The following is a 13,760-nucleotide window of genomic DNA, read 5'->3' as shown; positions in this document are numbered from 1 at the left end:
ACAGTATAACAGCACATTAGCACACACACACCTACCGTACAGGTGAGTATCAGACAGTATAACAGCACATTAGCACACACACCTACCGTACAGGTGAGTATCAGACAGTATAACAGCACATTAGCACACACACCTACCGTACAGGTGAGTATCAGACAGTATAACAGCACATTAGTACACACACACCTACCGTACAGGTGAGTATCAGACAGTATAACAGCACATTAGCACACACACACACCTACCGTACAGGTGAGTATCAGACAGTATAACAGCACATTAGTACACACACACACCTACCGTACAGGTGAGTATCAGACAGTATAACAGCACATTAGTACACACACACCTACCGTACAGGTGAGTATCAGACAGTATAACAGCACATTAGTACACACACACACACCTACCGTACAGGTGAGTATCAGACAGTATAACAGCACATTAGCACACACACACCTACCGTACAGGTGAGTATCAGACAGTATAACAGCACATTAGCACACACACACCTACCGTACAGGTGAGTATCAGACAGTATAACAGCACATTAGTACACACACACACACCTACCGTACAGGTGAGTATCAGACAGTATAACAGCACATTAGTACACACACACCTACCGTACAGGTGAGTATCAGACAGTATAACAGCACATTAGCACACACACACACACACCTACCGTACAGGTGAGTATCAGACAGTATAACAGCACATTAGTACACACACACCTACCGTACAGGTGAGTATCAGACAGTATAACAGCACATTAGTACACACACACCTACCGTACAGGTGAGTATCAGACAGTATAACAGCACATTAGTACACACACACCTACCGTACAGGTGAGTATCAGACAGTATAACAGCACATTAGCACACACACACCTACCGTACAGGTGAGTATCAGACAGTATAACAGCACATTAGTACACACACACCTACCGTACAGGTGAGTATCAGACAGTATAACAGCACATTAGCACACACACACACCTACAGTACAGGTGAGTATCAGACAGTATAACAGCACATTAGTACACACACACACCTACAGTACAGGTGAGTATCAGACAGTATAACAGCACATTAGTACACACACACCTACCGTACAGGTGAGTATCAGACAGTATAACAGCACATTAGTACACACACACACCCCTACCGTACAGGTGAGTATCAGACAGTATAACAGCACATTAGCACACACACACCTACCGTACAGGTGAGTATCAGACAGTATAACAGCACATTAGTACACACACACACCTACCGTACAGGTGAGTATCAGACAGTATAACAGCACATTAGTACACACACACCTACCATACAGGTGAGTATCAGACAGTATAACAGCACATTAGTACACACACACACACCTACCGTACAGGCGAGTATCAGACAGTATAACAGCACATTAGCACACACACCTACCGTACAGGTGAGTATCAGACAGTATAACAGCACATTAGTACACACACACCTACCGTACAGGTGAGTATCAGACAGTATAACAGCACATTAGCACACACACACCGTACAGGTGAGTATCAGACAGTATAACAGCACATTAGCACACACACACCTACAGTACAGGTGAGTATCAGACAGTATAACAGCACATTAGCACACACACACCTACCGTACAGGTGAGTATCAGACAGTATAAAAGCACATTAACACACACACCTACAGTACAGGTGAGTATCAGACAGTATAACAGCACATTAGCACACACACACCTACCGTACAGGTGAGTATCAGACAGTATAACAGCACATTAGCACACACACACCTACCATACAGGTGAGTATCAGACAGTATAACAGCACATTAGTACACACACACCTACCGTACAGGTGAGTATCAGACAGTATAACAGCACATTAGCACACACACACCTACCGTACAGGTGAGTATCAGACAGTATAACAGCACATTAGCACACACACACCGTACAGGTGAGTATCAGACAGTATAACAGCACATTAGTACACACACACCTACCGTACAGGTGAGTATCAGACAGTATAACAGCACATTAGCACACACACCTACCGTACAGGTGAGTATCAGACAGTATAACAGCACATTAGCACACACACACCTACAGTACAGGTGAGTATCAGACAGTATAACAGCACATTAGCACACACACACCTACCGTACAGGTGAGTATCAGACAGTATAACAGCACATTAGCACACACACACCTACCGTACAGGTGAGTATCAGACAGTATAACAGCACATTAGCACACACACACCTACCGTACAGGTGAGTATCAGACAGTATAACAGCACATTAGCACACACACACACCTACCGTACAGGTGAGTATCAGACAGTATAACCGCACATTAGTACACACACCTACCTGCACAGTATCTCTCCGGTTGCGGTTTACCGCACACACCTCACTGTATCCGGCGCCCGCAGCACACAAACCGCTCTTCTCTCACCACAACCCGAACTGCTTGCCTAAAGCAACTCACCTCAGCCTGACAGCTCCTCTCCCGCCCACTGACTCTTGTCATTGGCCAGTCTTTTAGTTGCTAAGGGAGCACTCTTTTTCTATTGGCTGCTGTACTCATCTATCAAAGCGATGGGCATGTCAAGGCTGTATTTCAGATGGCGCTATACATGGAGTAGTGGGCGTGACAGAGGGCGAGATGTGGGCGACGACAGGCGTGGCTACTGTTGTTTACAAACGCGCACTGACTTTCACCTTACGCATGCGCAGTGAGCATATAGCGCTCTGGCGCAAGTTCCCTGCACAAATATAAGTGACTGATAAACAAAACCCTCGTGTTTATCTGTTCTGTGTGTTGTTCCGTGACTTGTTTATTGTCTATAATGTCACTCATTATAATAATAAAAACCTCATCAGTAGATATACAGTGTGATAATGGTATGTGCTTTATAGGAACAGGGACCACACAATTCCACTTAAAGGGACAGAAAAGTCAAAACTAAACTCATATTCCTGATTGGGACCAACTTTTCAATTTACTTATTTTATCAAATTGGCTTTGCTCTTTCTGTGTCCTTTGTTGAAGAGCATACCTATGTAGACTGGTAGGGTTGCCACCAAGCCGTTATTTTATTGACAGAAAATGTGTATATAAAAAGATTATGCACTAGATAAATATAGAAATAAAGACCCTATTATGTGTGTGCCTGGGCCTCGTTTAAAGCAAAATATCATTTAAAAACTGTCCTAGGAGCTTTAGTTCCTGAAATATGCGGCATAATATTTTATGTAAATGTGTGCTAATTACCACAGACTCATTTTTATCAAATCATCTGCAACTCAATAGGTTGATAGGAGCTAGTGGCCAATATTCAGTCCTAGAACCGCCACTTAGGAGCGTGCACGAGTCTTTAGCAGTCTATAGCAGCTTTGTTTGCAGCTATCTATAACATTGCTATAAACATTATTGCAAACACTGGTGCAAGATGGGGCTTGGTTATGGTTATAAAACCATGGTTTGCCTTGTTTATAAAACAGAGTTGCATCTAAAAATATATATAGTTATTCATATTCAAAAATGTTATTCGGATGGACTATATATCATAAGGGAGATTAACAAAAAGTTAGTGTACACTTTCCCTTTAACAAAAGATACTGAGAAAACTAAGCAAAAACTGAAATTTTCATGTTCTATCCAATCTATTTTTTTAATTTTGACTTTATTATTCCTTTATTTAGAGCATTAGAGATTCGCTTGTTGAGTCAATAATGTGATCTTCCTTTGCTGAATAAACCTGCTGTATACAACAGGCTGGGGACGTGTGTTTCTCTCCACTAATAGAGCCCTTAAATGAGCTATTCCAATGTCCACAAGCTCTAACTACAACTTTATCTGTACTATACAATCATCGCTATGCTCTCCCCAACTATAATAATATCCATTCGGCTAACAGACAAGCCGTCCCCAGCTCTCATATATCTAGGCAACTGCTCTATACGCCCTATAAGTTGTCCTCTCACCCTTGGGGCTGAATTATCAAGCTCTGAATAATACTAGCATGCCTTCAGTTTTATACGATGAACAGTGCTAACACCAGGGTAATGAACAGTGGCAGCCTCAGACTGCCAGCTAATGTGCTTGCCAACCCCAGGACTCCATACAATGAATTACAGATACCCATATATGATGTAGTGTGTGTGTCTATCTGTACCTATAACTGTGTGTGTCTATCTGTATCTATAAGTGTGTATGTGTGTGTATCTGCATGTATAAGTGTAAGCTGTGCAGTGTGTGTGTGTGTATCTGTTTGTAAAAGTGTGTGTGTGTATCTGCATCTATAAGTGTACGCTATGTAGTGTGTGTGTATCTGCATGTATAAGTGTAAGCTGTGCAGTGTGTGTATGTGTGTGTGTATCTGTTTGTAAAAAGTGTGTGTGTGTATCTGCATGTATAAATGTAAGCTATGTAGTGTGTGTGTGTATCTGTTTGTAAAAGTGTGTGTGTGTATCTGCATGTATAAATGTAAGCTATGTAGTGTGTGTGTATCCGTATGTAAAAGTGTGTGTGTGTATCTGCATCTATAAGTGTATGCTATGTAGTGTGTGTGTATCTGCATGTGTAAGTGTATGCTATGTAGTGTGTGTGTGTGTATCTGCCTGTATAAGTGTATGATATGTAGTGTGTGTATCGGCAGGTGTAAGTGTATGCTATGTAGAGTGTGTGTATCTGCATGTGTAAGTGTATGCTATGTAGTGTGTGTATCTGCATGTGTAAGTGTATGCTATGTAGTGTGTCTGTGTATCTGCCTGTATAAGTGTATGATATGTAGTGTGTGTGTGTGTGTATTGGCATGTGTAAGTGTATGCTATGTAGTTGTAGTGTGTATCGGCATGTGTAAGTGTATGCTACGTAGTGTGTGTGCATCTGCATGTGTAAGTGTATGCTATGTAGTGTGTGTATCGGCATGTGTAAGTGTATGCTATGTAGTGTGTGTGATCTGCATGTGTAAGTGTATACTATGTATTGTGCGTGTATCTGCATGTGTAAGTGTATGCTATGTAGTGTGTGTGTGTATCTGTATGTATAAGTGTATGCTATGTAGTTTGTGTGTGTGTGTATCTGCCTGTATAAGTGTATGATATGTAGTGTGTGTATCTGCATGTGTAAGTGTATGCTATGTAGTGTGTGTGTATCTGCATGTGTAAGTGTATGCTATGTAGTGTGTGTGTGTGTGTATCAGCATGTGTAAGTGTATGCTATGTAGTGTGTGTGATGTGCATGTGTAAGTGTATACTATGTAGTGTGTGTGTATCTGCATGTGTAAGTGTATGCTATGTAGTGTGTGTGTGTCTGCATGTGTAAGTGTATGCTATGTAGTGTGTGTGATGTGCATGTGTAAGTGTATGCTATGTAGTGTGTGTGTATCTGCCTGTATAAGTGTATGATATGTAGTGTGTGTGTGTGTCGACATGTGTAAGTGTATGCTATGTAGCGTGTGTATCTGCCTGTATAAGTGTATGATATGTAGTGTGTGTATCTGCATGTATAAGTGTATGCTATGTAGTGTGTGTGTATCTGCATGTGTAAGTGTATGCTATGTAGTGTGTGTGTGTGTGTGTAAGTGTATGCTATGTAGTGTGTTACTGTGCATTTTTGCTGACTTTGCTGACTTAATGAGGAATGCAGAGATTTGTTTTAAAGAATTTATTATTAAATGTCCAATTAAGATAAAAATATTTAGCACTGTCTCTGCAAAGGCTAATTTAATACAGAGCTCACATATCTATACCAGTGGTTTGAGCTTGTGTTTGCTTTGCTGCCTAAGAGTATTAAAAGATATGGCTTTATTTAAAATTTTATTTATATTACTTTGGTCTTTTGATTTTTGAACTTTGAAATGTTGGGAGGTATGCAATTGGGCTGATTGACACCCCCTGCTAGCGGCGGCATGGGGCGTCATTGCACAAGCAGTTCACAAGAACTGCTTGTGCAATGATAAATGCAGACAGCATATGCTGTCTGCATTTATCAATGTGCAGCGGACATGATATGCTACATCGTATCATGTCCGCTCGCACTTTCATAAATCGCCCCCTTGTCTCACTAATCCTTACACATGTCGTCTCCAGCGCTCAGATATGCCCAGTGGTGGACTGGGCCAGGGGGCAGGGTGGCAATTGCCCCCTGGGCTGCTCTTGGTGATAGAATCAGGGCTATTGCCTAGCAGTTTATTATTATTTTTTTATCAGTATGCTGTATATATATATATAAAAGCATGTGTATATAATATATAGTGCTTATACTATATATGCATGCATATATGTGTGTGTATATATATATATATATATATATATATATATATATATATATATATATATATGTTGCCTGTTCCTACACTGTCCCGCTCATTGACAGGAGTTCTGGTTACTATAACTGTCGGCTGTTTTATTTCTATCAGATATCACATTTTAAAAGAGGTGGTTGCTATAACAGGGCCATGTAGCTTTACTTGTCCCCTGGTACAAAAGTTGTCAGTCTCCCATGCTCAGTTAGACAGGCTGCACATTAGCCAACCTATTAAGATGTCACTAGCTGACCCCTTCATGTCATCTCACCCTGCACACATGTCCAAACTGACCATTTGTCATGCTCTGAATGTCATAGGTTTAATAGCAATTACATATAAATACTATTGTGGTAAGTGATATGTTACATATTATTATTGCTTAAATCAAATATAAAACTCACAAATTAATACCTTATTCATTTTTAATTACTCATAGTAAAAAAAAAAAACTTACAGTGTACCTTCATTATTTATTGTGTCTGTTTATTTTAAAACCACAAAAACTGTAATTGTAGGGGGCGGAGCTAGCCGTTGATCTGACTGGCAGCACTAACAGAGAGCTCTGACCTAAGATTGCCTAAAAACCTTCAAAACAGTATATATCCCTGATCCTAAACACCAGTAAAGACCTCTGGAGGACAGACTGACCTGGCTGGTACACCCGGATTGCAAATTTGTCCGGTCCGGTGGTAGCTCCATACTTCCGGTATTGCTCTGACCGGTGCCTTATTAGGAAAGAAAGCGTCTGCGGCCTACTCCGGAACTTTGGACTCCTTCAAACAGCCTGAAACTCCTGATTCATCCGGCATAACATCCGGTGGGCTAGGTGAAGACATCAAGAGGTAATATTTCCAAGCAAGCAGTAATATACACATTATTGAAGGCTGATAACCGGCTCATAGACAAGGTTGCTATTTAAAAGCTGCTCTGGATTCTGCTACCTGTGTTATTAACTGCAATTAAGAGCCTTCAAATCAGACAGTGATCCTGCCTCACACAAGCCGCATAAAGAAGATTTTTCTTATATAAAGTTTTTCTTTTTTGTGTGTAGTTGGCGGGAAAATCACCATCTTTGTTAATTCATAACATAAAGAAAGGCCCCATGGCACGTTACTTTTTTTTGTCTACAGGCTCCTTATGTTCAAACGATGCTAGCATAAACTAGCAGTCTGGTGCCTGGGGGGACTGTGTCTACATTATATTTGAACCTTCTACTAATTCTCAGCTGATTGCTGCCTATACCTTTTCCACATGTGACTAACTTTGGACTTACTTGAATACTATGTCTCAAGTCGCTGAAAGAAGACCTAAAGCACAATCTCAGTTAAAAAGAACAGTGTCAGTGCCACTTCAAAGACCAACCTCCCACAAAACCTCCCTTGCCAAGAGACACCCATCCCTCATTAGAAGACAACTACTCAGAAAGCAGTATGGATACACAACATTTGTCAACTGATAATTTAGCCTCTAACATAGTTGACGTCCTGACACATCGCATGAATATGCTACAAGAAACCCTGACCAAAGAGATAAAGAGCTCTACAGACGATCTCCGTAGAGATATAGTGGTGCTGGGAGAACATACAGAAACTCTGGAACGTAAACATGAAGATTTGGCCATTGACCATGTCAACCTCTTATCTTATTCCCAGAACTTGTCTGTCCAGATCTCAGACCTTGAATTAAAATTAGCTGATATGGAGGACCTGAGACAAACAAAAACCCCAACAGGAGTAGCTGTGTCTCTCCTGTTTGTTGTTTTTAATTTGCTTATCTGGGTTTAACAATATATATATGCCTTAAAAAAAAATACATATGAATCTATGGTGCCCACTTTATTAGTTATTAACATTTAAAAGTAATACAGCCCTCGGATTGTAAGGGCTTAGCTTACTTGAGTATAATATAAATCAGTGGGATCATATAAACAATCATTATGAATATTTGAGCTAATCTATATTAACCTTTAAACCAGGTTTTTAATTCACTTGCCTTTGCTACAGCATGAATGTGTGTTCCTAGTTTATTTAATAAAGTCTATAATGTATGAATGAAATGGAACTTTTTAACAATAGAAGAATCATCTGAATTACATTAGATTTTTTTGGAGTTAAGAATTATTATATTCTTGTGGGGTTCTTTGCTACAAACTATGTTGTATCCTTTTATACAATTAGTTTATCTAGTTGTTTTGTTCTGTCTAACCTAGAATCCACATCAGATGTTGGTCTAAGTAATTAAAAATAATGAATGTATCATTCCTATATTGAAGGTACATTTATTTTGATATGTATATAGGAGCAGCATCTGTTACTACTTAACGCTAATAATCCCCAACCTCATATGTTCTAAAGTTCTGACTCTAAAAGAAGGCATAGACCTTCTTAAAAATCGGGACTTACTGTGGCCCAAGATTTGAGAGATAGTGCTGAGTCCACACTCCACCCTGCGGCTCCTGAATGGCGATCTTTACCGCAGCGACTAACAACATAGTGTTATAAGTAAATTCATAGTATATTTTTGTACTTTGATATGTGTCTAACTACTTGCTGACCTAGGTATGCTTGGTGCACTATATGATTATTTGTTGTCCTTTTATTAGAGCAGTGATCTGATAGTAATATAAAATGTCACAGCTATTAAGCATAAGTTATGTATGTACTAATTAAGTGCACCCTTATTTAACTTTGTCATTTTCTCTGAGCCTTGAGACGAGATCCAGTCACATGGCCCGGTTGATCACTAAGCAATCCATAAACCTAGAATCTAGTCTCCATACATAAGTTGATCTTAAAGTAAGGCAACGTACATGAGAATTTAAAAGACACAAAGTTGTTCATATGTTTCATATAAGATGTTTATGCTGTTTTATTTTCCCTCTTAAGGCCTCTATCCTTACTTGTACTAGTTAACACACCAATATTTTAAGGTGTAAATCCCTATATCTGTCCATATTATTTATAATAGCAATACATCTCCCCCCCCCCCCTCAGAAATTCTGATAATACAATCCCTTGTTACAGGGACCGAGGAGGGCACTCCTGATCACAGTAGTACCTCTTCTACGGGTGGGATACCATACCACCCTTTTTGGAAATGTTTCCCAGCATACTTTGCTCCTGTCCTGTAATATTAAGGGTTATTAGTAGCCCAGCTATTAAGTGTTTCTTATAGACAGGTTCCCCAGATATCAAAAATCATAGTTTTACCTAATCTCTACGACATTTTAACAATATTACATAATCCTAGTTGTCTAATTGTTTTCTTTGATTGTCATGCTTCTAGAACTGGTGACCAGATACTTCCGTTACCTCAGTGGCTGTCGGGAAGGCAGCTCTGATTTTTTTACAGTGTTTCCAGACGAGGTGAGTAACCCCCCCCTCCTACCCTTACTCCCCTTCTCAACTGCATATAGCTTATACCCCGGTGCTAACCTTAATAATGTGTGAAACCTCTGAAAAATCTCACTTTTGCCACCCTAAATGTAAAGGGCTTACTGTCTAATCTTATGAAATCCTTAAGAGCCAATATTGTCTTTCTACAAGAGACCCATTGGACGGACTCTCGCCCAGACCCATATAGATCCCGGGAATATCCTACAAAATACTTCTCCTCTTTTGGTGGGAAGTCAAGGGGCGTAGCAATCTTAATCCACAGATCAGTAGGTTTTGAACATGTCCATGATGAGAGAGATGACCAGGGTAGATCGTTAATATTGATCTGTAAATTAAACAGATTTTTATTTACATTAATAAACATATATGCCCCTAACCAATCCCAGACTCACTTTCTGAAAACTCTTCTCTCCAAAGTTGAACCGATTAAGGCTGGAACATTGATTTTAGGAGGTGATTTCAATATGGTTTGGGACCCATTGAAAGACAAGCGGGTTCAAAAAAGTAAAGACATAGACTCATATACAATAAGCTCAGCTGCTAAATTCCGAACCCACATAACACACTATAACTTATTTGATGTCTGACGAGCACTCCATCCTAGTGAACGAGACTATACATTTTTTTCTAGACCTCACAATACATACTCTAGACTGGACTACTTATTTACAGACTCATGGACCCTTAACAGAATCAGTACATCACAAATACGAATATGTTCATGGTCGGACCATGACGTACAGCTCTTCACTCTCACAACTGACATGACTAAGTCCTCTAGACCTTCCTGGAAGTTGCCTAAAACCCTGCTACATGACAAAGAATTCAAAACATTTCTTCAGACTTCTATTGCGGAATTCCTCTCGCTTAATAAGGACCCTCAGATCTCAAATCAGATCCTATGGGCCTCCCTCAAGGCCTATATTAGAGGTATCTGCATACAGAAGCATGCCTCCATTAAAACTCGGAAGAGCACCCCATTAGGCCTTTTGGTATGTACATTAAGAGGAAAAGAATCCATAAATAAATCTTCCCCCACACCAGACCTGGCGTCAGAAATTCAATAGCAGAAAAAGAGATAGAAAGAGTTAAGGAAGCTTTTACACATTTCAAACAGTTAATATATTATCAGGGCAACAATGCGTCGGCTCTGTTGGCCCGGAAATTACGAGGCAGAACAGCTGCAGCTAGAATTCTGGCAATTAACAGGGGTGACGCCACAGTTTCCTCACCTAGAGATATTGGTGAGGCATTTGCCTCCTACTACTCTAAATTATATAATATCAAGCTGGATACACAAGAACCTGACTCACAGCCACAAGACATTGTCTCCTTCCTGAGTACGCTGAAACTCCCATCTCTATCTGACTCGGCTAGGGAAGAGTTATTGATGCCCTTCACACTGGCTGAACTCAATACAGCCATCAAACACATGCAAAATAATAAAGTTCCGGGCCCAGATGGCTATCCTGTAGAATTTTACAAGATGTTTTGAGTTAATTTGAGCCCTACCCTTCTAAAACTTTTTGCTGAAGCTCAAGATCAAGGGTCGCTTAGGAAGGAATTCCTGCAAGCCACTATAATTACCATTCCAAAACAAGGTAAGGACCTTACCCAATGCTCTAGCTATAGACCCATTTCTCTAATAAATATGGACGCCAAATTGTATGCCAAACTTTGGGCTAATCGCTTGCGTCTTCACCTCCCTAGTCTTGTACACCCGGACCAAGTAGGGTTTACATTTGGTAGGGAAGGCCCTGATAACACCAGGAGAGTTCTTAATATCCTCTCAGAATCTTCTAGACTAAAACATCCCATGCTGGCCTTGTCCTTAGACGTGGAGAAGGCGTTTGACAGGGTCAGATGGGAATACGTATGGTCGGTGCTTCATCAATTTGGCTTCCCAAGAGAAATTGTTGTGGCTATTCAGGCGTTATATTCCAACCCATCCGCCATAGTCAAAGGCCTGGGATTTACTTCCAAAGAATTCCTTATAACAAATGGTACTCGACAGGGCTGTCCTTTGTCGCCCTTAATCTTTACATTGACGATCGAGCCCCTAGCACAAGCCATTCGTAATTCACCTTTAATTCACGGAGTCCCAGTGAGTCAGGAGGGTGAAAAGATTGCACTCTTTGCAGATGATGTAATGCTGTTATTATCCAACCCGTTAGGATCTTTACCAGCAGTTTTTGACATTATACAAAACTTCAGCAAATACAGTTATTATAAAATAAATGTCTCTAAGACGGAGGCTCTACCCATCTATATCTCTGACCTCGTGCTAGATATTTTGCGGTCGACCTACAATTTCCATTGGACCAAAGACACAATCAAGCACTTTGGAGTACAACTAGTTCCGGATTTAAAATTAGTAAAAGACAAAAATTACAATTATATTTTCCAAGAAATCTCTTCCCTTTTAAATTTGTGGAAATTCCATTAAATTTCTTGGCTAGGCCGCATAGCCTCATTGAAGATGACAATCCTACCCAAAATGTTGTACTATTTCAGATGCTTACCCCTTAATCTTTCTAAGGTGAGACTTGATAAGTTTCACTTACTATTTCATACCTATGTATGGGGTTCCTCAAGGCCGAGAATAGCAAGGAAAACTTTACAAAAACATACTCCATTACTATGAGGCAGCCCGCTTGACACATATCTCAGCATTGTCGGATAAGGGTGAACCCCCAAGATGGAAGGCTATAGAGCGAGCAATTCTGCCAAAGGGGTTAGACCTTGGAGATCTTCCCTGGGTCCTGACTTACCATCTGGATAAAACAAAGATCAAAAACGAGATAGTGCTAGAAAACCTAAAAGCCTGGCACTCTCTCAGACATCTACCTAATATTGCACCCCATCCCTCACCAATACACTCACTCCGGGGACTCCATACTAATCTCCCAGACACACATGGTGCCCACTGGCACGCATGGAACATATAAACTGTCTCCCAACTTTATATATCTGACACCCTCCCCCCCAAGAGATTTTGCTCTCATCCCTGGTTCCCTTTTGAGTGCGCCAGACTATATAAATGGCTAATATCTTGGGGTTTCCCCAAATCAGACTGGCGCCCTCATACAAATTGGGTAAAAATGTGGATGTCCAAAATTAAATTGCCTAAAACCCTCTCGTGGCACTATTCTATGATTCAAACGTCATGTAATTCTGACAGGATTTGGCAGCTTCGGGCTTGGGAATATGACATGACCATTACTATTTCAGACAAAGACATTCAACTGGCGACTGTACTCACAAAAAAAACCCTACATTGTGTGAATTCCATTGAATCCTACATGAAAGTTCTATTGCGTTGGTACTACACCCCAGCCAGGTGGATGTTTCCTAGCCAGTCCCCCTTGTGTTGGAGAAACTGCGGAGAAAGAGGTTCAGATATCCACATTTGGTGGAATTGCCCACTAATAGCTGACTGTTGGGGACGAGTGTTCCAGATGTTCCTGGACATAGGGCTTAATCTACCTCAAAGACCAGAAATAGCCCTGTTACACATCCCCCCCCCAAAAAAAAAATCCTAAAATCTCAATCTAAACTGGTCATCTTTATCCTAGCAGCCACGAAACTATTTATAGCAAGAGCTTGGAAGCAATCTGCACCCCCTGAGCTTTCAGCGGTCCATGAGACAATACATAACTTTGCCAAGATGGAACGTAGTTTTTATCTTGCAATGGATAAAGAGGACTTGTTCTGGGGCATATGGGAACCCTGGTTTCATTACATAGAAACTTTCAATAAGTCAATAAGATTAGATTTGAGCCTTTTATCTTCCTTTTTTCTGCCCTTTCCCCAGGTGAGAATTTTACACCCCTAACGCTGCCCTTCCTATATTTCCCGTCTCCTTTCCCTCTCTCCCCCCCCCCCAAACCCCTCACCACGTCTGGAATTGCTCCCTTGAGAGTTTCCCCATGGAAACCGATAGCCAAAACTATAGCGTTGAGTATAACTCGTTCACAATACTTGCCTTAAATGTTAAATTTGATTTCTTTCAGTTATGAGTGAACTTACCTGTTTCATTT

General features: G+C 40.6%; 1 protein-coding gene across 2 annotated transcripts in view; it reads right to left on the bottom strand.

Annotated features, from left to right (window-relative positions):
• Positions 1–2,521, bottom strand: part of RAB40B (RAB40B, member RAS oncogene family) — a 319,276-nt gene extending 316,755 nt beyond the window's left edge. The window contains exon 1 of one of the 2 annotated variants that reach the window (XM_053710367.1): positions 2,500–2,521. The gene's annotated coding sequence lies outside the window, so the exon portion shown is untranslated. Of the gene's footprint in view, positions 1–2,381 lie in introns of both variants that reach the window. The other variant, XM_053710359.1, reaches the window with a different exon arrangement.
• Between the last annotated feature and the right edge of the window lie 11,239 nt (positions 2,522–13,760).

This window comes from Bombina bombina, chromosome 1 (genome assembly GCF_027579735.1).
Source record: "Bombina bombina isolate aBomBom1 chromosome 1, aBomBom1.pri, whole genome shotgun sequence".
NCBI classification, from domain to species: Eukaryota; Metazoa; Chordata; class Amphibia; order Anura; family Bombinatoridae; genus Bombina; species Bombina bombina.
Note: the sequence above shows the minus strand (reverse complement) of the source record. Positions and strands in the feature narration are given on the sequence as shown.